Genomic DNA, 24,422 nt, shown 5'->3' with positions numbered 1-24,422 from the left:
TTTCATGGAATCAGGCTGGACAGCCTGAGGCACTCAATAGGGATGGCCTTGCCAATGTGTCTGGGACATTTTAACTGGGTTGGCTGCAACTCTCCAGAGAGCACAATGACATCTACTTCTAAAGCTTGGCTCTCTAACTTTCTGTCCCCAGAGATGGCCAACTTCACAGGCAGGAATGCTACATAATTTGTATGGCCCAGTGCAAAAACAAAACAAAACAAAAACACCATATATGGGCCCCATCTTAAAAAATTAAGACTTTCCAAAGGACAACAAGAGCAGAGCATTAAACCAAAATGCACGGCCCTCGTGAGTGCAGGGCCCATGAAGCTGGCCATGTTCATAGGATTGACACATTCAACGAGGTGGTGCAGTAGGCAGTAGGCAAGATATTTGGTTAAGATTAACTTGTTTTACACATACACACACCCCCACCCTCTGATCCATTATTGTTGATCTTAAATTTTAATTCACAGAAAGCAATCCTAATTCTCAAATTTCTAAGTACCTAGCCCCTAAGTCGTAATTAAAAATCATCTGGAGTAAGAATCTACTATTTTTCCAAATAGGTTATCAATTGTCTCAATATTATTACTTAATACCCTGTTGATTTGTGATACCCACTTTATCACATAGTGTGTTTGTCTGTTTCTGGGCTGTTTCACTGAACTATATATTGTGCCAATACTACAAGGACTTAGTTCTTGGCATTCCTGTTGCAATTGTTTCACTACATTAGAATTCATCTACCCCCACCTTCTGCAGCCAAATCAAAATAAAGTAAAGCTGTCATCGTGCCTTATAAAGCCTTATAAAGCTCCTTATCATCACTTAAACTGTTTCTTCTTATTGAACTCCCTCCAATCTCCTTTCCAAGCCAACCCTTCTCTCCATCCTCAACTAAAAAGTGAGATGGAGAGTCACATCTTGACCTTTCACCCACACAGAACTAATTCTGGAAACTCCACTTTTGTGCTCATCCTTCGCACTCTCACAATGCAGTGGGACGAGCTCATTATTGTCATTTACCACACTGCGTGCTTCCAAAGATGTTACAAGCTGTTTGCCTCTCCAGGCTGAGACACAGCCCTCCAGGGACCGATTGTGTGCTCTTGTTCATCTCTGTATTTCCCTAGCACTGACCTGGCACATTGCCTACTAGCACAATGCACTTTTTTTTTTTTTAAATAAATGACTGGTTGATGAACAAACAAGCTTGCAAGGTCCTTGAGGGCAGAGATGTCTTTTTTAAATATCTCACAATAATGTACTTGTATTATACACACTCAAACACACACTGAATGAACGAATGAATGAATGAAAACTTGCTCAATGTTAAAATGTCCTACACAATTTGTCCAAGAACTGGGGACAGAGAGGATGAGTGAAAATGAGAGACTTTTGTCTTACTCACCAAAAGTCCTGACACAAAGATTAGGAGGTCAATAAATATTTCTGTAACAAATAAGTGAATGAATGGCTCTATCTCTGGATGGGCACTCAAACCAAAGCCTCCAGGTAACTTGTACTGCCTTGTATTCTTTCTGAAACATATTTGCCCCATGCCTCCTACACAATCTGAAATTTAGCTTGAAACTATATACTTCATCCTTTTTGTTTGGCAATTAAACAGCGGTGAGAACCAGAACCTTATTCTTTAAGTGAATCTTATATTGAGGTTTCCCTGTTTTGTTGTGCATATATGTATATACTACACTGGTTATACAGAATGGCCCAAGAATTTAAGCAGATTCCCACATTGCAGACAGAGTAATGTGCACTGGTGTAGCCAGACAACGGTCACAACTTGCAGCACAGAACAGGAAAATACAAACTATACTGACTTCGCATATTGTGGGACTTGGCCCTCAACCTTTTCATGTGCTATACATATAGAATGATAGATGAGGGATTATTCAACTCCCAGGGTTTTTTACTAAAAGCCCACAACATTTTGTTGTTGATGTTTTAAAAATCAGTATGGTCAAAACGACTCTGCACTAGACAAGTATACATAACCCATATTCGCATCCTGGCTAGCAAGGAGTTAAAGGAAGCAGACTGAACTCCATGATTCACTGGGTCCTCAGCTCTGGCAGAGTCTTGCACACTCCAGATGCTCAATAAGTATATGCTGAAGGAATAAAAGGCAAATACAGTTTGCACAGAATGCATGGTTTAGAGGCCTTCAATCTAGAAAAATTGACTTCTATATAATACATAAAAGTTAATTTGCCAATGTTCTCAATAAACTAAGATTTTAGCGTACTTATTTAAATAATAATTAGCTTAAAATAAAGCTGTTACAAAAGCACAGGTGTATTAAATAACAGAGTTGTGACTCAATAGAGTTAAACTTAGCTTATTGAAGGGGAAATGCCCTCCTACAGAGGAAAAAAAACACCTTTTTCAAATATTAGTTAAAGGCATGCATCAACCAAGAAAACTCGTTCTTAGGGGGCAAAAAGACTTACTGTATTTTTTTATAAAGCACAGATATACGTTCAATACATAAACAGATATACAGTATTTCTGTGGCAGTAAAATCTCATTGGGGGCATTTAGGGGGAAACAGCCCAAAAAGACGGGGGGTAGGGGATGATATTGGAAAAAAGATTGAGAAACACTGGTAAAAGGCTATAACAATTATATATATACACATATATATATACACACATATATATACACACACATATATATACACATATATATATACACACACACATATACACATACATATACACATATATATATCTACACATATACACACACACACACACACACACACACACACACACACATATATATATATAGCTAAGTAAAGGGAAGAGGCACAATGACAAGTTAATAGCCTTCCCCCTCCCCTGTTCATTCACATTTCTGCCCAGGTAATTTGGTATAGACCTGTTCTCATCCATTAGTAATGCTCTTAAATTTGAATTCACAGAGCAAAGGCATTGGAAGAACATGCCCAAAATATAGAAGTTCACATTTTGTTCCCAAACCACATTCAGGCAAAAGACCCACAGGAAGCCTTATTTATTCATTCAAAAAATATTTTTTTGAAATGTGGGGGATGACATAAAGGGAATAAAGGGATAATGCAAAGCATCTATGTGTATGTATACATATTCTTTTGTTATACATTTTATATAATGTGTAACTTGTTTTGCCTACACATTTTATATTACTTTCAATATTATATATGTACTATATTTAAAACATTTATAGAAACAGTCTAGAAATTAAGACAGAAACAGAATGATCATGATAACACCAGTGCCACAATGACGATATCTACAAAGTGCTGGAGGAACACAGACGAGAAAGGAGCAACCAGCAGCTCAGAGGGCAGGGGAAGGCTTCACAACAAAGGAGATTCCCTGAAGAATGAATAAAGAGTGGGAAGAAGAGATTGCTTTGTTTTGTTCCCTCTATTTTCCTAGCACCTAGAACAGTGACTGGCACACAGTAAATGTTAACAAAAATGACCGAAGAAATAAATGGTCATTTTAGTTGACTAGAAACGTTATTATCTTCTTCCTTATCCTTAGGCATAAAGAAACTGCATACTGCATATGTCAGATTAGACTGGCTTACACAACAGTTACAAACACTGCCATAATCTCAGTGACTCAAAATAACATAAGTGTATTTCTTGGTCACACAGTATGTCCACCTCAAGAGAGTACTTGGTTCCACTTCCTTACTGAAGGCTGCAGGCTAATGGAGCCTCTGCAATTTGGAAGGCCACCAGTCCCTAAAGCTTCTGCCTGGAAGTGACAGATGTCTCTTCTGCCAATAAGGAATATATATCACATTGCATTAGACAAGTTATATGGTCAGTCCTAACTTCAGCAAGATAGGGAAGTGCAAGTGTTACTACAACCTCAGAAGGCAAGAAAACCAGAATTTTGTGAATACCACTGATGACTATTAAAGAAACCATTTGATGGCCCCAACACAAGGTGTTTCTCTCTCTCTCTTATTCTCTCTCTCTGGCGTAAGGCAAATGGAGGAAGGGCTGAAATTGACATCACCATTTACATAAAAATAAGGGGGAAGTTCATAATTTAAAAATCTATAGAATAAGGCTGTCTCATAAACTCTGAACAGAACCATTACAATTTCCTTAAAACCACCTTTCAATTTTTAATATTTTCCTACTTCCTGCATCAAAATATTAGAAGTTATTATAATCCACTCGGTTACAGGCTACATTTCAGCTACAAAAAATGCAATGTAAATATATCTTTTACCTTTCTGGCAGAAATTTTGGCACTGTTCATGAAATAGTACTTAAGTGAATATTTAATTCCCAGACCAGGGATGTTCATGTCAGCAAAATTTTACTATAAAGATTTTAGCCAATATATTTAACTGTATAACCCTGTCTTGGTGAAATAACAGAAATACAATTTCCATTAAATCTAGGATGTTCTGCCTCTCCCCAAGGTTATCAATGGAGCTTTAAGAATTAGCCATTCACAAAACACTTTCTAGTTCTCTATAAAACTGTATTTTTGACCTTTATTTAGGTAGGTTCTAAACCATCCCAGACATGTAATTACTATTCCTAAAAAATTTCTATAAAACTTTTTTCCTATTACTTCTACTATAAAATATTCTGCTGTCTCATAAACATTTTAGATATTTTAAATATTTGACTAAATTGCCATGATTCATTATAAGCCCATTATTTTTTGTGGCCCTTTAACAGCAGTATTTAGAATAAAACTCCAAATTTACTAATTCCTTTTTATGTTTTTATGTTTCTGAAAAGATTTTCCGTTACATGTATACCACTACTCTTTAAGGGACTGTATAATTAATTAAGAAATATTCACACCCCACAAGTAAACATCAAGTTCAGGACACTATTGGGAAGGGTATTGCTGAAATAAATATATAAGCAGCAATTGAGAGCTTCAAACAAATAAAAATTTGCTCATCATTTGCTATTTTCCTCTTATTAAAACTGTACATGCTGGCCAGGCATGGTGGCTCACGTCTGTAACCCCAGCACTTTAGGAGGCCAAGGCAGGTGTATCACCAAAAGTCAGGAGTTCAAGACCAGCCTGGCCAATATGGCAAAATCCCCTCTCCACGAAAAAAAAAAAAAAAAAATAACTGGGCATGGTGGTGCGCGCCTGTAATCCCAGCTACTTAGGAGGCTAAGGCACGAGAATCACTTGAACCCAGGAAGCGGAGGTTGCAGTGAGCTGAGATGGTGCCACTGCACTCCAGCCTGGGCAACAGAGCAAGACTTAGTCTCCAAAAAACAAAAAAACAAAAAAACAAACAAAAAAAACATACAACTGTACATGCCAAAATCTTAAATCTGGTTTTTGTAATGTGTAATTTTTTTTCTTCAAAAATGCCTCCAAAGGAAAAAATAGTACCCTATGTCAGAACCCACATACATTTTGTAAATAATTTTTTATTCTACTCTTGGGTTCCAAAGAGTTAAAAACTGTAGTATGTGTACTCAATCACTGGAACTATCCTCAATAAAGTATCTTTCTACCACATGCTCTACAAGTATGCATTCAGTCTATAAAACATCAACCATTTCTTTTAATAACTGACTTATTTATAGCATGCCACAATTAAGAGGACACAGCATTCAATCGGTTTATAAAAGGAATCCTATCAACATAGAACATTTCTAAGAGGATGAATCCAGAATAGGATAGGCTCAAATATTCTACTTAATTCTACTGTTCATACATCATGAGTAGCCCGTGGGATTCTGAGAATAGAGGAAACACCATACAAACCTTCACTCTTTCACAATGGAACAGTGGTCCCCTCTAGCTCCCAGTGTTCCTTAGATAAAGATACAAGACTAACCCAAGAAAAGACACGTGCATGTAATCCATGGTATTTTACAAATTCTCTATTTAAAGTAAATTTTCTTTAAGACAAAAAATAAAACCTCACAAATGACCAAGAATAAGATAAACAGATATAATAAAAAGGGCGAGAAGAGTAATTCGGAGGAGAACATGTTTGGGAAACTATCTATTTTTTAAAGTCAATGTTGTTTGCGACTAATCATCAGAATTCTTCAATGCTGTTCTCTAGAACTATAAAGCAGCAGAGAGTAAGTGGATCAACTTGTACTAGAGGACAGAACTGTAATAGAAACTATATTTGTACTTTGCTGAAAATGGTCTGATAAGGATTTCTGAGCATTGCAGTTGATGAATATTATGAATTTTAAGAAATTAAAATGCCAAGGTGAAATAAAAACAGAATCGTAACTCTTTGGTTAAAAAGTCAACAAACAGCTTCCCAAGAATTTGTGCCAATGCTCTAATTGTTTAGATAATACAATCATCTCTTGGCATTTATTTTGGCCTGAGACCTTGAATCACCTTAATCTAAATATAAATACTAACTGATAATGAATGATATAGCTACATTTATCAGAATACAATTTTGTCTTTCAGATATAGTAAAGCTAGAGTTACTTAAAGCTTCGGAGTAGTTTTATTTACTGTTTTTGAGGTGAATGCTGCCTAGCATACACGTATCAGAGAATTACAGGAACAGAAACATTACAGAATCCTTCCCAATTGATTAATATATTTTCAGAACAAGTATCATTTGACCTGATGGCTTTAGGATGATAAATTTGAACTAAAATATAGCCATAATTATAAGAAAATAGTTTAATTACTGGCTTCTAAATTTAGTAATAAAACTATCAAATATGGGCTTTAGGGGAACATATTTCGATCAAGCCTGTCTACTGATTATCAGAAGTCTAAAAAAATTCTTGATGCTATTAAATATAAGCAAATTGTGATAGAGCAATGCAAATCAATATCCAAAGATTCAAAATATAGAACACATATTTACAAAACAATACAATTCAGACTGGTTTTTTCATTATTTAAAGGCAAAAGAAATAAATCCATGTAAATAATGTAATGAGCATTTCTTCTTGAAAAGTTCCATTTCCATTTTGTAAAGGGTAACTCATCAGCCTTTTTTTCACGCGTTATTTTCTGTGAGTTCAAACTACACATTTGTCTTATAAAGTCTGCTTTAAAAAAATAAAAATAAGATTTGGTAAACATTTTCCTATATCATTAGGTACTCCTGTAAAACAATTTTTAAGTGGCTGCATAGGAATCAGTAATATATATGGATATTTATCTTGTGTTTTTTTTTTGTTGGAAATTTAGATTTCTTTTTTAACTTTCATTTCTTCAGATCAAGACTTAAATCAAGATTTGTGAGATAATAAATGATAAATTTAAATGAACTTTTAAAAAGAAAAATGATGTGATATAAAGACAATACCAGACAAGAAATATAAACTAATAATTAAGCATTTTAAGTCTATTAAATTAGCAAACTTGTTTCTTGATTAAAGTCAGTATTGATTAGAGAGGATGTCTAGAGTTTGGTTTTTGGTTGTTTTTTTTTTTAGAGACACAGTCTTGCTCTGTCACCCAGGGTGGAGTGCAATGGTGCAATCATAGCTCACGGCAGCCTCAAACTCCTGGGCTCAGGCTGTCCTCCTGCCTTGGCCTCCCAAGTAGGTAGGACTACAGGGGCCCGCCACTGTTCCTGGCTTTTTTTTTTTTTTTTTTTTTTTGGTAGAGGAGGCTCTTGCTATATTGCTTAGGCTGGTCATGAATTCCTCGGCTCAAACAATCCTCCTGCCTTAACCTCCGAACATGCTAGGATTACTGGCATGAGCCACCTCACCTGGCCAGGATGCAGAGTTTAGAACAGACTTTTTTACGTACTGCTGGTGAAATTCTAAATTGGAGGTGGAACTGGGAATGGAGGGGTCAGTTTAGAAATATTATTAAAAGTTTTGAAATTCTTCATGCCTAATTCCATAAGTGCTCATCAAGTAATTTGATCTGAATAAATGACAGTTAAAAAAGAGAGATCTAAATTCCCAACAAGAAATTAAAATAAATATTCATATATACTACTGTTATCTATGTAGTCATTTAAAAACTATGTTTTAGATAAGATCTGGAAGAATTATCTGGATTACCAGGCAGAGACTCTTGTTCTCTTCCCTTATTTTCTCCCAAACAAACACAAACAGAGCCTCTCTCTGTGTTTTGAGCAGCCTAGAGATGTGACCACCACCACTGGGACTGCACTTGGTCAGACCAGAAGCTGGCACTGGGATCTCACCCAAGGCCTGCTGTGACTACCACCTGGCTATGGCCTATGTTCACTCAAGGCCCTGGGGCTCTACAATCAGCAGGAAGTGAAGTCAGCCAGGCTTGTGTCCTTCCCTTCATGGTGGTGAGCTCCCAAGCCCCGGGCAGATCCAGAGGTGCCATCAGCAAGCCAGGGACTACAGTCAAAAATCTTAGAAGTCTACTTGGTGTTCTACTGTACTGTGGCTGAGCTGGCACTAAGACAGTCCTTCCCACTCTTCTCTCCCCTTTCCATAAGCAGAGGAACCTCACCCCATGGCCACCACCACTATAGACCTATGGGGCATACTGCCAGGCTACTGCTGATGTTCCCTTAGAGAGGGCTCTTCAGTCAATTATGATGAAGGGTGCCTAGCCTGGGACTCTCCCTTGGGCAGTGGGCTCCCCTCTGGCCTAGGGCAAGTCCAGAAATGTCATCAATGGGTCAAGTCCTAGAATTGGGGACCCCAAAAGCCCACTTAGTCCTCTACCCCTCTGTGGCTGAGTTAGTACCTAAGGTGCAAGATCCAGTCCCCTTTACTTTTCCCTCTGCTTTTTGCAAGCAAAAGGAAGTCTCTCCCTGTAGCCACCACAGCTGGTAATGTGTAAACTCTCACCTGAAGCCAGCAAGTCTCAAAGACTCACCCAAGGTCCACAGCGTACTACCTGAGTATTGCTGCTGGTTATTCAGGGCCCAAAGCTCTTTAGTCAGCAGGTGATGGGTACTGCCAGGACTGAGTCCTTCCCTTCAAGGCAGTAGGTTCCCTTCTGGCCCTGGGCATGTCTAGAAATATCATCCAGGAATGAGGGACTGGGAAGAGGGCCTCGTGGCTCTAACGGGTACCACCCTATCCTACTGTGGCTAAGCTGGTATCAAAGATGCAAGACAAAGTCTTCTTTACTTTTCCCTCTCCTCTCTTCAAGCAGAAGAAAAGGGTCTCAATTGGAGCTGCAAGCTACGAAGCCTGGGGTTGTGGAAGGGGTGATGCCAGCATTCCCTTGGCCACCCCAGTGTCTCAGTAAGTCGCATGCCTCTCCAGTCCAATGGCTCTGAGCCCACTTCAGCACTAGGATTTGCCTAGGAGTTCAAGTCTTTGTGGCCTAGACTGTTTTTCAAGTTTATTTACGGCCCCAGAGCACTTTAGCCCAACGTGGTGAGGCTTGCCGGAACTTCTCAACTGTTGGGATGGGCGATTCTCCTCTAGCTAGGGCTGGTTTAAATATTCCTTCTGTGGGCAGGCATCAGCTGAGTTAGCTTGCTTTTGCCTTTTGCTGTGACCGGGCATTACTGAGTGCAATACAATGTCTCACAACTGCTACACTCTCTCTCTCTCCCAAGCACATGGATTATCTCTCTGCACCATGCGGCCACTGCTGGAGGATGGTGGAGGGGAGGGGTGGTGCTGGTAACCCAAGACTGTCTCCCACCCTCCTCAGTGCCCATTTCAGTTCTATGGAGTTAAAACAGGTACTGAGTGCTCACCCGATTTTGGTTCTTAAGAAGGTGTTTCTTTTGGATAGTTGTTCAATTAATGTCCTTCCGTGGTGTGGGGGAGGAACAACTGGTTGAGGCTTCTATTCAGTCATCTTGCTCTGCCCCTCCTAAAAATTATGTTTTACAGGAGTATCTAATGACATTGGAAATTGTTCACCAACTTTTACTATTTTTTTTTTAAGAGAGTTTCAATATAGATGCATAGTTTCAACCTACAGAAAATATCCATGAAAAAATTCTGGTAGGAGACACCGAAGTTTGTATGGTAGCTACTCCTCGGTAGTATGATTATTCTATTTCTTCATCTTCCTAGTAAGATAGGAGATTAACAGGACTTGTTTTCATGACCCTGCTGATCAAAACAGAATGTAGGCCAAGCACAGTGACTCATGTCTGTAGTTCCACACTTTAGGAGGCTGAGGTGGAAGGACTGCTTGAATCCAGGTGTTGGAGATCAGTCCAGGCAACATGGTGAGACCTCATCTCTTAAAAAATTTTAAAAAATTAGCCGAGTGTGGTGGTGCATGCCTGTAGTCCCAGCTACTTGGGAGCCTGAGGTGGGAAGATTGCTTGAGCCCAGGAGGTCAAGGCTGCAGTGAGCCAAGATCATGTCACTGCACACCAGCCTGGGCAACAAAGTGAAAACCCGTCCCTTAAAAAAACAAAATGAAAACAAAAACAAAAACTAGGATGTAGTAAAGAAACCAGCCCAAACCAGCTAGGACTAGGAATTATAGTTCATTTGCATAAGACATTCCCACCGGCACCACAACAGTTTACAAATGATGCCACAGCAATGACCTGGAGGTTACCTTACATGGTTCTGGGAACTCCTCACCCCTATTCTAAAAAGTTCATGAATAACTCACCCCTTATTTAGCATGTAATTAAAAGTGGGTATAAACATAGCTAGCCAGCAATCCACAAGGGCTGCTATGAGCCACTCTGCCCGCTCTGCTCTGGGATACCTCTGCTCTGTCTATGGAGCAGTCATTCGGCTGGACACTGTTGCTGGAAGAAACTTGCTTTTCTTGAATTGCTTCCTGAGCAAAGCCAAGAACTCTCCCAGGGTGAGCCCCAATTCTGGGGTTCGCCTGTATCAGCCTGGCAACCATGAAGGAATAAACAACACTGAACAAGATGAACATGACAAAGGGGCTCAGTAAAAATTGGGGCTCTGGAGCTATAACACTATGGAGCTCTAACTCTATAAGGCTGTAGAGCTGTACATGAGCCAAAGGCTCTTTTTAGAGCCAATCATCATTCCTGGTGACTAATAATCTAAGGGAACCTGAGGGAAACCTTCACCCAGATGCCAAATTAAGACCAATCAACACCATATGGCTTCCAAGGACAGGTGAGTCTCCCCTCTGTTCCCCCTTGACATTGATCTTTTTGGGTGAACCAAGAAGAGGGAACAAGGCCTCTGGCTAGGTAGTTCATTATCCCCTATCATTTGGGTGCCCCAGACAGGAGCATGCCTGCCATGTCCTTGTCACCCTTTCTCTCAAATCTTTTTGTCTCTTTAGTCTCTAATAAATGGCTGTTTTGCTCTAATGCTTATTTTGTTTTCTTTCACATCTGTAGTCTTTGCTTTGGCTATCTGAGCAATTGTTTCTATTCTATGTAAGTCGGGACACTTTCCTAGTCTGTTCTGAATCCTCTTTTGGTAATTTTCAGAAGTCCCCTGTTGTGCTAACTTTGGGATGCCAGAGTCGCGTTGTCCAGTGGCCCCAACTGTGTTAGTTCTCGTGCCTTTGGGTTTCATGATGGGCCAACTCCTGGATGCTCTGGGTTTTTTGCCATTTCATGTTCCAGGTTTTTCAGCATTTGGCACCCTGTTAGGAGTTGTTGGTCTTTGTCACACTGATCATTTTCAGCCTCCTCTTTCTGTGCTTTTTTTGGAATTCAGACTATGAGAATCCTGTCACCCTATCCTTCCTATCCTTCCACACTTTGCTTATTAAAACGCCTCTTGGCTGGGCACAGCGGCTCACGCCTGTAATCCCAACACTTTGGGAGGCCGAGGCAGGCAAATCCAGAGGTCAAGAGATGGAGACCATCCTGGCCAACGTGGTAAAACCCCGTCTCTACTAAGAATACAAAAATTAGCTGGGCATGGTGGCGCGTACCTATAGTCCCAGCTACTCGGGAGGCTGAGGCCGGAGAATCGCTCGAACCCAGGAGGCAGAGGCTACAGTGAACCAAGATCGCGCCACTGCACTCCAGCCTGGTGACAGAGCGAGACTGCCTTAAAAAAAAAACACCACTTTTGTTATATTCTGCTTGCTGGTGGATGCAGTGATCACTTCACTACCCATTCAAACCTCACAATTCACTTTCATCACAACCTAACCGTACTCACGCTCTCAGGAATTGATGGCATTTGTACTACTGTCTAGCAGAGATCCCTGTTAGGGGGACAACAGCAAGCATCCCAGAGGACTCATTGCTAGGGTGCTTTTTAGGCAACTGAAGCAAATTCAAATTAAATGGCTTAAAAAGAAACTAATTTTCTTTAGTTTAGCAACACCACTTGGGTCCAATACAAATTGGGAAACCAAGAAATTTGGCCTAAAAATGGCTTTTTTTTTTTTTTTTTTGAGATGGAGTCTCACTCTGTCGCCCAGGCTGGAGCATAATGGCGCCATCTCGGCTCACTGCAACCTCTGCCTCCCGGGTTCAAGCAATTCTCCTGCCTCAGCCTCCCGAGTAGCTGAGATTACAGGCGCCCGCCACCGTGCCCGGCTAATTTTTGTATTTTTAGTAGAGACGGGGTTTCACCATGTTGGCCAGGCTGGTCTCGAACTCCTGACCTCAGGTGATCCACCCACCTCAGCCTCCCAAAATGCTGGCATTACAGGCGTGAGCCACTGCACCCAACCTAAAAATGATTCTTTACATTATGATACTATTTTACAATTGGACTTATTCTGTAAAAAGGAGGAAAAATGAGGAGAGGCCCCTTATGTACAGACTTTTATGGCATTTTATCAGGATCTTGACTTAACGGACAACTATAGGATGTGTCTAGCTCATGTTACTTCCAGGCACCAAGAAGCCACACCAGATATCCTAGATTATCTCCTTCTAGCCACTCCACCTAGAAGGGCCACACTCTCTCCCCTGGGAGCCCCCTCGGTCCCTTGATTCTGAGGGGGGTCCTGCCAGTTCTCCAGTGTAATATTCTACCCCCAAAGTCACCAAACACCCCTCCAGCTTTTACAGCTAGCCTCAGCCTATACCCCCCACTGCCCAAGGAAGTGAATCCAACCAGTGCCACCAGGAGTGGGGCCTCATTATCAGCCCCCAAAATCAAACGTGCATCCCTTGCAGGAGGGTAGCTGACGGAGACGGAGGGACAGTCCACAAACATGTATCTTTTTCTATGTGTGATTTGGCTTTATGCAAGGAGAAATTTGGTCAGTTTTTAGAGGATCCAGAGAAGTTTATAGAGGAGTTTATGAAGTTGGCCAAGTCTTTCGACTTAACTTGACATGAGTTGCAAATATTATTGTCCATCTGATGTACAGTAGAGGATAAACAAAGGATTCTGGGTACTGTCCATGAATATGCAGATGGAGTGGCCACTCATAACCAAGACCATGGCATTTTTCTTGTGCGGTGAGATGCAGTTCCAGATCCAGACCTTCAGTGGGACTACCAGAGGGGTTCCCAAGACCTTAAATGCAGAAATCACATGGCAACTTGTTTAACAAAAGGTATGGAAAAGTGTGTGGTTAGGCTAGTTAATTATGACAAGGTTAGAGAAGTAACTCAGAAGAATAAAATTCCTCTCTGTTCCAAGGCTGTTTGGTTGAGGCACTCAGGAAATACACTAATGTAGACCCAGATTCCCCGAAAGGATGAGCCATCCTTGGTATGCATTTTATCACTCAATCTGCTCCTGACATTAGGAGGAAGCTGCAAAAGGCAGAAATAGGACCTCAACTCCCCATGAGCTCTTAAACATGGCCTTTGGAGTTTACAAAAATAGGGACAGGAAAAGCAGGCAGAAAAAGAAACAAAAGACATGGCCAAAAAGTACAATCGTTCACAACTGCCTTAAGCACTCTTCTGCTTCAGGGTTATCCATCTCAAGGAAGTGTTGCAAGATCAGTGTCTGGAATGCCCAAACAAGAGCCCCTGACTTGCTGGTCCTGTAGCCAGAATCATTGTGCCTACTGTCACTAAGAGGGCCACTGGAAAAGGGACTACCCCAGGCTCTAAAGGCCACCCAAACCCATAATGGCCAACAGAATAGAGGACAGACAGGCCCCAAGGTTCCCCACAGCTCCCAATGACACCTTACCATCTCCACAGAGGAGCCTCAGATAATCCTTGATGTAGCAGGCAAGGATACTGAGTTCTTACTAGACAAGGGAGCAGCCTTCTCAGTGCTGACCCATTTCTCAGGGATACTGTCTTTCCAATCTTGTACCATAACTGGGATTGACAACCAGCCAAAAATTAGGAGATTCACACACTCCTTTGGTTGTACCATGTGGGACCATACACTTTTCCACAGGTTCTTGCTTATGCCTAAGTGTCCCATTCCTTTACTGGGAAGAGACTTAGTTCCCACTTACAGGCCACAGTTCAATTAGGAGAGCCTCATAAAAATGCAATAGGCCAGGCAGGAATACTACTTCTAGCTCTAAGCACTTGCCTTCATACAGGTAAAGAAAAGACCTGTCTTCCACTGCATATCACTTCTCAAGTAGTCCTCTGTTTCAGACATGGAACTTCCCGGTAGAGCTGCTAATGTACCCCCAGTCCAGTTTTCTTTAAAACTCAATGTTGGTTACCATGGAAAAAAACAATAATTTTTGAGACCAGAAACACAATGGGGCACACAACCCCTGACAGTAAAGCTTTTAAAGTATAGACTTTAAAGTACTGACTGGCCCTGTCAGTACCCATTAACATCCCCATTTTGCCCATAAGTAAATCAAATGGGGAACAGAGATTATTTTAGGATCTGAGGGCAGTTAATGAAGCAGTACTCCCAGTCCTTACACAAGGACTCCTACTAGCTCCTAATAGCTCCGATAGCTCCTAATACTGACACAATATTGACCCCTGAAAATGCTAACTGATTCATGGTATTAGACTTAAGGGGTGCTTTCTTTAGTACACACTTGCACCCAGACTCCCACTATATTTCCAGTACATTTTTGCTTTTGAATGGACTAATGCAGACACTCATGCTACATTTCAGTTTACCTGAACTGTCCTCCATCAAGGTTTTAGGGATAATCCTCATTTCTTTGAAAATGCATTGGCAAAAGAAATAAGGTAACTACAGCTTAATAAATGGATCCCTCCTACAACATGTGAATGACCGTATTAATTTTCAGCCTTACTAGGGAGGACTCTGAAAAAAATACAATACAGGTCCTTAATTTTGTGGGGAAATGAGGGTATTGAGTATACCCCCCTCAATAAGGCCCAAATTTCTGTTCAAAAAGTTAAATACATTCTCACCCTTGGGACAAGGACTCAGCCCAGGAATGAAAAGAATTCATTCTGGCACTCCAGCCCCGTGAAACTAAGAAACAATTAGGAATTTTTTTGATGGGGGGAGGGCAGGCATAGTGGCTCATGCCTGTAATCCCAGCACTTTGGGATGCAGAGGCGGGCGAACTGCCTGAGCTCAGGAGTTCGAGGCCAGCCTGGGCAACACAGTGAAACCCCATCTCTAGTAAAATACAAAAAAAAAATTAGCCAGGCGTGGCGGCATGCACCTGTAGTCCTAGCTACTTGGGAGGCTGAGGCAGAAGAACTGCTTGAGCCCAGGAGGCGGAGGTTGCAGTGAGCCAATATCGTGCCACTGCACTCCAGCCTGGACTGACAGTGCGAGACTCCGTCTCAAAAAAAGAGAAGAAAAAAAAAAGAAAAAAAAATTGTGGGGAGAACGGCTGGATTCTGCCAGATTTGGATTCCCAGGTTTGGGCTCATAGCAAAACCACTCTATGAAGCTCTAAAAGGGAATAATCAGGAGCCTTTAAATTGAGACAGAATCTGCTAACAGGCATTCCTAATGGATTGATCCAGCAATCTTCATGTGGCTGAAAAACAAGCAACAGCTTTGAGTGTTCTAACTGAAAGATTGAGGAATAATCCTAGACCACTGGCTTACTTCTTTTAACAGCTAGACCAGGTGGCAGCTGGGAGGCCAGGATGCTTGCAACCTATGGCCACCACCACTCTACAGATAGAAAAAGCTAGTAAGTCTACCTTGGGACAATTACATGTCATAACAATTACACGTCATGGATGTTTGTAGAGTTTATCAAGTGCCTCTGTGACTGTCTCGTTTCCTGTTAAATTTCTGGTTAGTTTGCTGGTCTGTTTGCGGCAGCCAGGACCCAGCCTCAGGCTATCTGAGCTTCTAGATTTCCTGTATGTCTGTCACCCAGGTCACTGTAACCAATGGTGCTGCTGGGCAGGGGCTGTATTTGTGTGTACGTGTGTGCTTTTCTTGTGTTCTCTCAATCAAATCAGCTTCCTCTTGCAGCAAAACTGGTAGAACCCTGGGGTTTGCCTGCATCAAAGGTATAGAGGAAACTATATTATTACAAGAGTGAGGTAGACATTGGCTCAATATTCCTTTTTAAGTGAATGTTTTAATTTTCATTAGAAATAAAGTTCTCAGTTTTACTGTAACATTGTTAATGAAATTTTTTCCTATTTCCCAATAAATTTTAGTGCCTTGATTCTGATAATTACAGAAGTTGTATATTTTTAGAAAGTACTAAATTTTAAAAGCAATTTTGAAAAGCAATTAGATACATTTAAAAGAAAGACTGATTATTAGCAAGAAAACATTTTTGTTTTAATCCCTTCTTATGTTTGAGATATAAATGTTTCAGAGAATTTTATACTTATCTCTTTTTTTGAGATACGAATGTTTAAGGGAGTTATGCAGTAATATTTTTTGAAAAAATATTTCTTTCAGCCGAGCATGGTGGCTCACACCTGTAATCCCATCACTTTGGGAGGCTGAGGCGGGCAGATCACTTGAGGTCAGAAGTTCAAGACCGACCTGGGCAACATGGTGAAACCCCGTCTCCACTAAAAATACAAAAATTAGCTAGGCATGGTGGCGGGCGCCTGTAATCCCACCTACTCGGGAGGCTGAGGCCGGAGAATCACCCGCACCCTGGAGGCAGAGGTTGCAATAAGCTGAGATGGCGCCATCGCATTCCAGCCTGGGTGACAGACTGAGGCTCTGTCTCAAACAAACAAAAAAATCTTTTCTTTCTGATTATTCTTGATGAAAATGAGGAAAACCTAATAATGCTGGTGAACCCCAAAATTGGGGGGTTCTTGGCTTTGCTCAAGAAACTCTGGGAGGGCTCTTGGCTTTGCTCAAGAAAGAATTCAAGAGCAAGCTGACAATGAAAGAAACCAAATTTATTAAAGCAACAGCGTATAGCCAAATGGCTGCTCCATAGACAGGGCAGGGCTATCCCATAGGCAGAGTGGCCCAAAGCAACCTGCAAGGATAGCTGTATTTATATCCACTCTTAATTATATGTGAAATAAACAGTGCGTTATTCACAAACTTTCTAGAAAAGGGGTGGGGAGTTCCCAGAACCATATAAGGTAACTTCCAGATCATTGCCATGGCATCATTTGTAAACTGTCTTGGTGCTGGTTGGAGTATCTTATGCAAACATATTATAATTCCTAGTTCTAGCTATTGTTTTTTTTTTTTGAGACGGAGTCTCACTCTGTCACCCAGGCTGGACTGCAGTGGCACAATCTCGGCTCACTGCAACCTCTGCCCCTCCAGGTTTAAGCAATTCTCTGCCTCAGCCTCCGGAGTAGCTGGGATTACAGGCGCATGCCACCACGCCAGGCTAATTTTTTGTATTTTTAGTAGAGACGGGGTTTCACCATCTTGGCCAGGCTGGTCTTGAACTCCTGACCTCGTGATCCACCTGCCTCAGCCTCCCACAGTGCGGGGATAACAGGGGTGAGCCACCAGGCCCGACCCGTTTTTTTTTTTGTTTTTTTGTTTTAACTATATCGTGTTCTGATCGGCAGACTGGTGAAAATAAGTCTTGCTGATCTCCTGTCTCACCTTGGTTACTTGACAACTATCTTTAGAAGTACAATATGGCAGAATGAGGAGCACGGTCAGCCCTCATCTCAAAAGGCAATGAGGAAACTAAACTGTAAAAAAAAAAAAAAAAAAAAGAATCAGGGCTCTGGAAATCAACCAAAGGCATACAACAAATTAAGAATTTATTCATAAAAATAACTACTGATTTTGAGTTAGGACAGTAGCCCATGGCATTCCTGCCTAGGGCTGCAATCCCTCACCCGCCAGGTTGGTCAGCATGGTGGTTCTACCAGCTTTGCAGGAAGAGGCTAACTTGATTGAGAGAACACAAGAAAAGCAAAAATGAAACAAAACCAAAAAATCGACAAACAAGCAGGAAGGGTAGAAGCTTAGATAGCCTGACACCTGGTCCTGGCTGCAGTGAACTAACCAGAAATTTAACAGAAAATGAGGCAGACACGGAGACACTTGATAAATTCTCCAAGCATTCATGGCTGCCTGGAAGGCTGTGTGGGTAAGAAAGAGAAACTGGGCAGTGCCCTAGCCCTCTACATATCTCTAGGCTGTCCAGGTGGCTACAGCGCAATTAGAGGAGGTATGAGTTAGCTTGGCAGAAAGTAAAAGCTAGTATGCTTGAAAACTGCCTAAAATTTGGATATGCCCCCAAACTCACACAAGTCCCATTGCCCTTACAACCTGACCAATCACTGGTCACTGCATCACGAAGACACAGGGGCTAACCTTGAGAGTCCAGGGTTAAAAATAAAAACAAACAAATAAAAAGCAAAAACATTAGCAGCCACATACCATGGCAAAGACAGAGCATACAGATTTAGCACAGACAAGTTACCAAAAAAAAAGCAACAACCTGGAGAGAGAGGAAATCAGAATCCAGAACTGCTACAATATATAATCTAAAATGTCCAGTCCTCAGCAAACTTGTAAGACATGCAGAGAAACAGGAAGTGTGATACATACTCTGGAAAAAAGCAGTCAACAGAAATGATCTACAATTGGACCCAGTTGTTAGACTTGGCAAAGACTTCAATTTCAAGGCAGCTACTATAAATATATCCAAAGAGCTAAAAGAAATCAGGTTTAATCAATCAAAGAGCAACGACAATGACTCAACAAATACAGAATCTCAATAAAGAGAGAAATTCTTAAAAAAAAAAAAAAAAAGGAAATTCTGGAGTTGAAAAGCGCAATACCTGAGATGAAAAACTCATTAGGTGAGCTCAAGAGATTTGAATTGGCAAAAGAATCAGCAACGTGATGATAGATTAAGAGAAATTATTCAATTTGAAAAATGGAAAAAAATAATGAATAAAAATGGACAGTCTTAGATATCTGTGAAACATCAAGTGTACTAGCCTAAGTATAACAGAAGTTCCATAAAAAATGGAAACAGAGAAAGAAGCAGAGAAAAACATTAGAATAAAATGGCCAACAACTTCCCAAATTTTACAAAAACATTTATGTACAGATTCTAGAAGTTCAATGAACCTCAGCATAGTATAAACACAATGAAATCCACACCCACATACATTTTAATCGAACTGTTAAGCTCAAAACCAGAGAAAATTGTCAAAGCAGTAAGAGAAAAATGATTTATTTCATACAGGGGAAAAACAAAACAATTACTAACTTCTCATCAGAAACAATGGAAGTCAGAAGGTAGTGAGATGGTGTGTTCAAAGTGCTAACTGAAAAAACTATTGCCCAAGAATTCTCTATCTAGCCAAACTATCTTTTAACAAGGACAGTGAAATAAACTCAGGCCCAGATAGAAAATTCAAAGTGCTAACAGAAAAAACTATTGCCCAAGAATTCTCTAACTAGCAAAACTATCTTTTAACAAGGACAGTGAAATGAACTCATGTCCAGATAGATAACACTGACCAGGAGTATTTGCAGCTAGCAAATGCACCTAACAAGAAATTAAAGGAACTCTTTCAGGCTAAAAGGAAATGATACTAGATAGTAACTCAAATCTACAGGAAGAAATAAAGAACATCAGAAAAGGTAAATATCTGACCCACAGAATGATATAAAATATTTATAAACCATGTATCTGACAAGGTATTAATATCTAGACTATATAAAGAACTCCTACAACTCAACAACAACAAAAACAAGCAACCCAATTTAAAAGTGGGCACAGGACTGGCCGGGCATGGTGGCTCACGCCTGTAATCCCAACACTTAGGGAGGCCAAGGCGGGCGGATCACGAGGTCAGGAGATTGAGACCATCCTGGCTAACATGGTGAAACCCCGTCTCTACTAAAAATACAAAAAATTAGCCAGGCATGGTGGCGGGCACCTGTAGTCCCAGCTACTCAGGAGGCTGAAGCAGGAGAATGGCATGAACCCAGGAGGCGGAGGTTGGAGTCAGCTAAGATCGCGCCACTGCACTCCAGCCTGGGCAACAGAGCAAGACGCCATCTCAAAAAAAAAAAAAAAAGATTTTTCATGCAAGATGGCCGAATAGGAACAGCTCCAGTCTACAGCTCCCAGGGTAAGCGATGCAGAAGACGGGTGATTTCTGCATTTCCAACTGAGGTACTGGGTTCATCTCACTTGGGCTTGTTGTACAGTGGGTGCAGCCCATGACACAGGGCGGGGCATCGCCTCAACTGGAAAGCACAAGGGGTCGGGGAATTCCCTTTCCTAGCCAAGGGAAGCCATGACAGACAGCATCTGGAAAATCGGGACACTCCCACCCTAATACTGCACTTTTCCAACAGTCTTAGCAAATGGCACACCAGGAGATTATATCCCGTGCCTGGTTTGGAGGGTCCGACACCCACAGTGCCTTGATCACTGCTAGCACAGCAGTCTGAGATCGAACTGCAAGGCGGCAGCGAGGCTGGGGAAGGGGCATCCGCCATTACTGAGGCTTGAATAGGTAAACAAAGCAGCCTGGAAGCTCGAACTGGGTGGAGCCCACTGCAGCTCAAGGAGGCCTGCCTGCCTCTGTAGACTCCACCTCTGGGGGCAGGGCATAGCTGAACAAAAGGCAGCAAAAACTTCTGCAGACTTAAACGTCCCTGTCTGACAGCTTTGAAGAGAGTAGTGGTTCTCCGGGCACAGAGTTTGAGATCTGAGAACGGACAGACTGCCTCCTCAAGTGGGTCCCGGAACCCCGAGTAGCCTAACTGAGAGATATCTCCCAGTAGGGGCCAACTGACACCTCATACAGCCGGGTGCCCCTATGAGACGAAGCTTCCAGAGAAAGGATCAGGCACCAACATTTGCCATTCTGCAATATTTGCTGTTCTGCAGCCTCCGCTGGTGATACCCAGGCAAATAGGGTCTGGAGTGGACTGCCAGCAAACTCTAACAGACCTGCAGCTGAGGGTCCTGACTGTTAGAAGAAAAACTAACAAACAGAAAGGACATCCACACCAAAACCCCATCTGTACGTCACCATCATCAAAGACCAAAGGTAGATAAAACCACAAAGATGGGAAGAAACCAGAGCAGAAAAGCTAAAAATTCTAAAAATCAGAGTGCCTCTTCTCCTCCAAAAGAACATAGCTCCTCGCCAGCAACAGAACAAAGCAGGAAAGAGAATGACTTTGACGAGTTGAGAGAAGAAGGCTTCAGACGATCAGTAATAACAAACTTCTCCAAGCTAAAGGAGGATGTTCGAACCCATTACAAAGAAGCTAAAAACCTTGAAAAAAGATTAGACAAATGGTTAACTAGAATAAACAGTGCAGAGAAGACCTTAAATGACCTGATGGAGCTAAAAACCATGGCACGAGAACTACGTGATGCATGCACAAGCTTCAGTAGCCAATTTGATCAAGTGGAAGAAAGGTTATCAGTGATTGAAGATCAAATGAATGAAATGAAGTGAGAAGACAAGTTTAGAGAAAAGAGAGTAAAAAGAAATGAGCAAAGCCTCCAAGAAATATGGGACTATGTGAAAAGACCAAACCTACGTCTGATTGTTGTACCTGAAAGTGATGGGCAGAATGGAACCAAGTTGGAAAACACTCTGCAGGATATTATCCACGAGAACTTCCCCAACCTAGCAAGGCAGGCCAACATTCAAATTCAGGAAATACAGAGAATGCCACTAACATACTCTTCGAGAAAAGCAACTCCAAGACACATAATCGTCAGATTCACCAAAGTTGAAATGAAGGAAAAAATGTTAAGGGCAGCCAGAGAGAAAGGTCAGGTTACCCACAAAGGGAAGCGCATCAGACTAACAGTGGATCTCTCGGCAGAAACTCTACAAGCCAGAAGAGAATGGGGGACAATATTCAACATTCTTAAAGAATTTTCAACCCAGAATTTCATATCCAGCCGAACTAAGCTTCATAACTGAAGGAGAAATAAAATCCTTTACAGACAAACAAATGCTGAGAGATTCTCTCACCACCAGGCCTGCCTCACAAGAGCTCCTGAAGGAAGCACTAAACATGGAAAGGAACAACCAGTACCAGCCACTGCAAAAACATGCCAAATTGTAAAGACCATCCATGCTAGGAACGAACTAACATCAACTAACAAGCAAAACAACCAGCTAACATCATAATGACAAGATCAAATTCACACATAACAATATTAATCTTAAATGTAAATGGGCTAAATGCTCCAATTAAAAGACACAGACTGGCAAAGTGGATAAAGAGTCAAGAACCATCAGTGTGCTGTATTCAGGAGACCCATCTGACATGCAGAGACACACAGAGCTTCATAATAAAGGGATGCAGGAATATCTACCAAGCAAATGGAAAACAAAAAAAAGCTGGGGTTGCAAGCCTAGTGTCTGATAAAACAGACTTTAAACCAACAAAGATCAAAAGAGACAAAGAAGGCCATTACATAATGGTAAAGGGATCAATTCAACAAGAGCTAACTATCCTAAATGTATATGCACCCAATACAGGAGCACCCAGATTCATAAAGCAAGTCCTTAGAGACCTACAAAGAGACTTAGACTCCCACAAAATAATAATGGGAGACTTTAACACCCCACTGTCAACATTAGACGGATCAATGAGACAGAAAGTTAACAAGAATATCCAGGAACTGAACTCAGCTCTGCACCAAGCGGACCTAGTAGACATCTACAGAACTCTCCACTCCAAATCAACAGAATATACATTCTTCTCAGCACCACATCACACTTAATGCAAAATTGACCACCTAGTTGGAAGTAAAGCACCCCTCAGCAAGGATAAAAGAATAGAAATTATAACAAACTGTCTCTCAGACCATAGTTCAATCAAACTAGAATTCAGGATTAAGAAACTCACTCAAAACCACTCAACTACATGGAAACCGAACAACCTGCTCCTGAATGACTACTGGGTACATAACGAAATGAAGACAGAAATAAAGATGTTCTTTGAAACCAATGAGAACAAAGACACAACATACCAGAATCTCTGGGACACATGTAAAGCAGTGTGTAGAGGGAAATTTACAGCACTAAATGCCCACAAGAGAAAGCAGGAAAGATCTAAAATTGACACCATAACATCACAATTAAAAGAACTCGAGAAGCAAGAGCAAACACATTCAAAAGCTAGCAGAAGGCAAGAAATAACTAAGATCAGAGCAGAACTGAAGGAGATAGAGACACAAAAAACCCTTCAAAAAAAAAAAAAATCAATGAATCCAGGAGCTGGTTTTCTGAAAAGATCAACAAAATTCACAGACCGCTAGCAAGACTAATAAAGAAGAAAAGAGAGAAGAATCAAATAGATGCAATAAAAAATGATAAAGGGGATATCACCACTGATCCCACAGAAATACAATCTACCATCAGAGAATACTACAAATACCTCTATGCAAATAAACTAGAAAACCTAGAAGAAATGGATAAATTCCTGGACACATATACCCTCCCAAGACTAAACAAGGAGAAAGTCAACTCCCTGAATAGACCAATAACAGGCTCTGAAATTGAGGCAATAATTAATAGCCTACCAACAAAAAAAAGTCCAGGACCAGACGGATTCGCAGCCAAATTCTACCAGAGGTACAAAGAGGAGCTGGTACTATTCCTTCTGAAACTATCCCAATCAATAGAAAAAGAGGGAACCCTCCCTAACTCATTTTATGAGGCCAGCATCATCCTCATACCAAAGCCTGGCAGAGACACAACCAAAAAAGAGAATTTTAGACCAATATCCCTGATGAACATCGATGCAAAAATCCTCAATGAAATACTCGCAAACTGAATCCAGCAGCACATCAAAAAGCTTATCCACCAAGATCAAGTGGGCTTCATCCCTGGGATGCAAGGCTGGTTCAACATATGCAAATCAATGAACGCAGTCCATCATATAAACAGAACCAAAGACAAAAACCACATGATTATCTCCATAGATGCAGAAAAAGCCTTCAACAAAATTCAACAGCCCTTCGTGCTAAAAACTCTCAATAAACTAGGTACTGATGGGACGTATCTCAAAATAATAAGAGCTATTTATGACAAACCCACAGCCAGTATCATACTGAATGGGCAAAAACGAGAAGCATTCCCTTTCAAAACTGGCTCAAGAAAGGGATGCCCTCCCTCACCACTCCTATTCAACATAGTGTTGGAAGTTCTGGCCAGGGCAATCAGGCAGGACAAAGAAATAAAGGGTATTCAATTAGGAAAAGAGGAAGTCATATTGCCCGTTTGCAGACGACATGATTGTA

At 41.2% G+C, this 24,422-nt stretch overlaps 1 protein-coding gene across 1 annotated transcript in view; it reads right to left on the bottom strand.

The window, feature by feature from the left end:
- The window catches only part of PRKAR2B (protein kinase cAMP-dependent type II regulatory subunit beta), a 119,652-nt gene that overhangs the window by 42,461 nt on the left and 52,769 nt on the right, over positions 1 to 24,422 (bottom strand). The window lies entirely within an intron of this gene.

The sequence above is a fragment of the Nomascus leucogenys genome, chromosome 13 (genome assembly GCF_006542625.1).
Source record: "Nomascus leucogenys isolate Asia chromosome 13, Asia_NLE_v1, whole genome shotgun sequence".
NCBI classification, from domain to species: domain Eukaryota; kingdom Metazoa; phylum Chordata; class Mammalia; order Primates; family Hylobatidae; genus Nomascus; species Nomascus leucogenys.
Note: the sequence above shows the minus strand (reverse complement) of the source record. Positions and strands in the feature narration are given on the sequence as shown.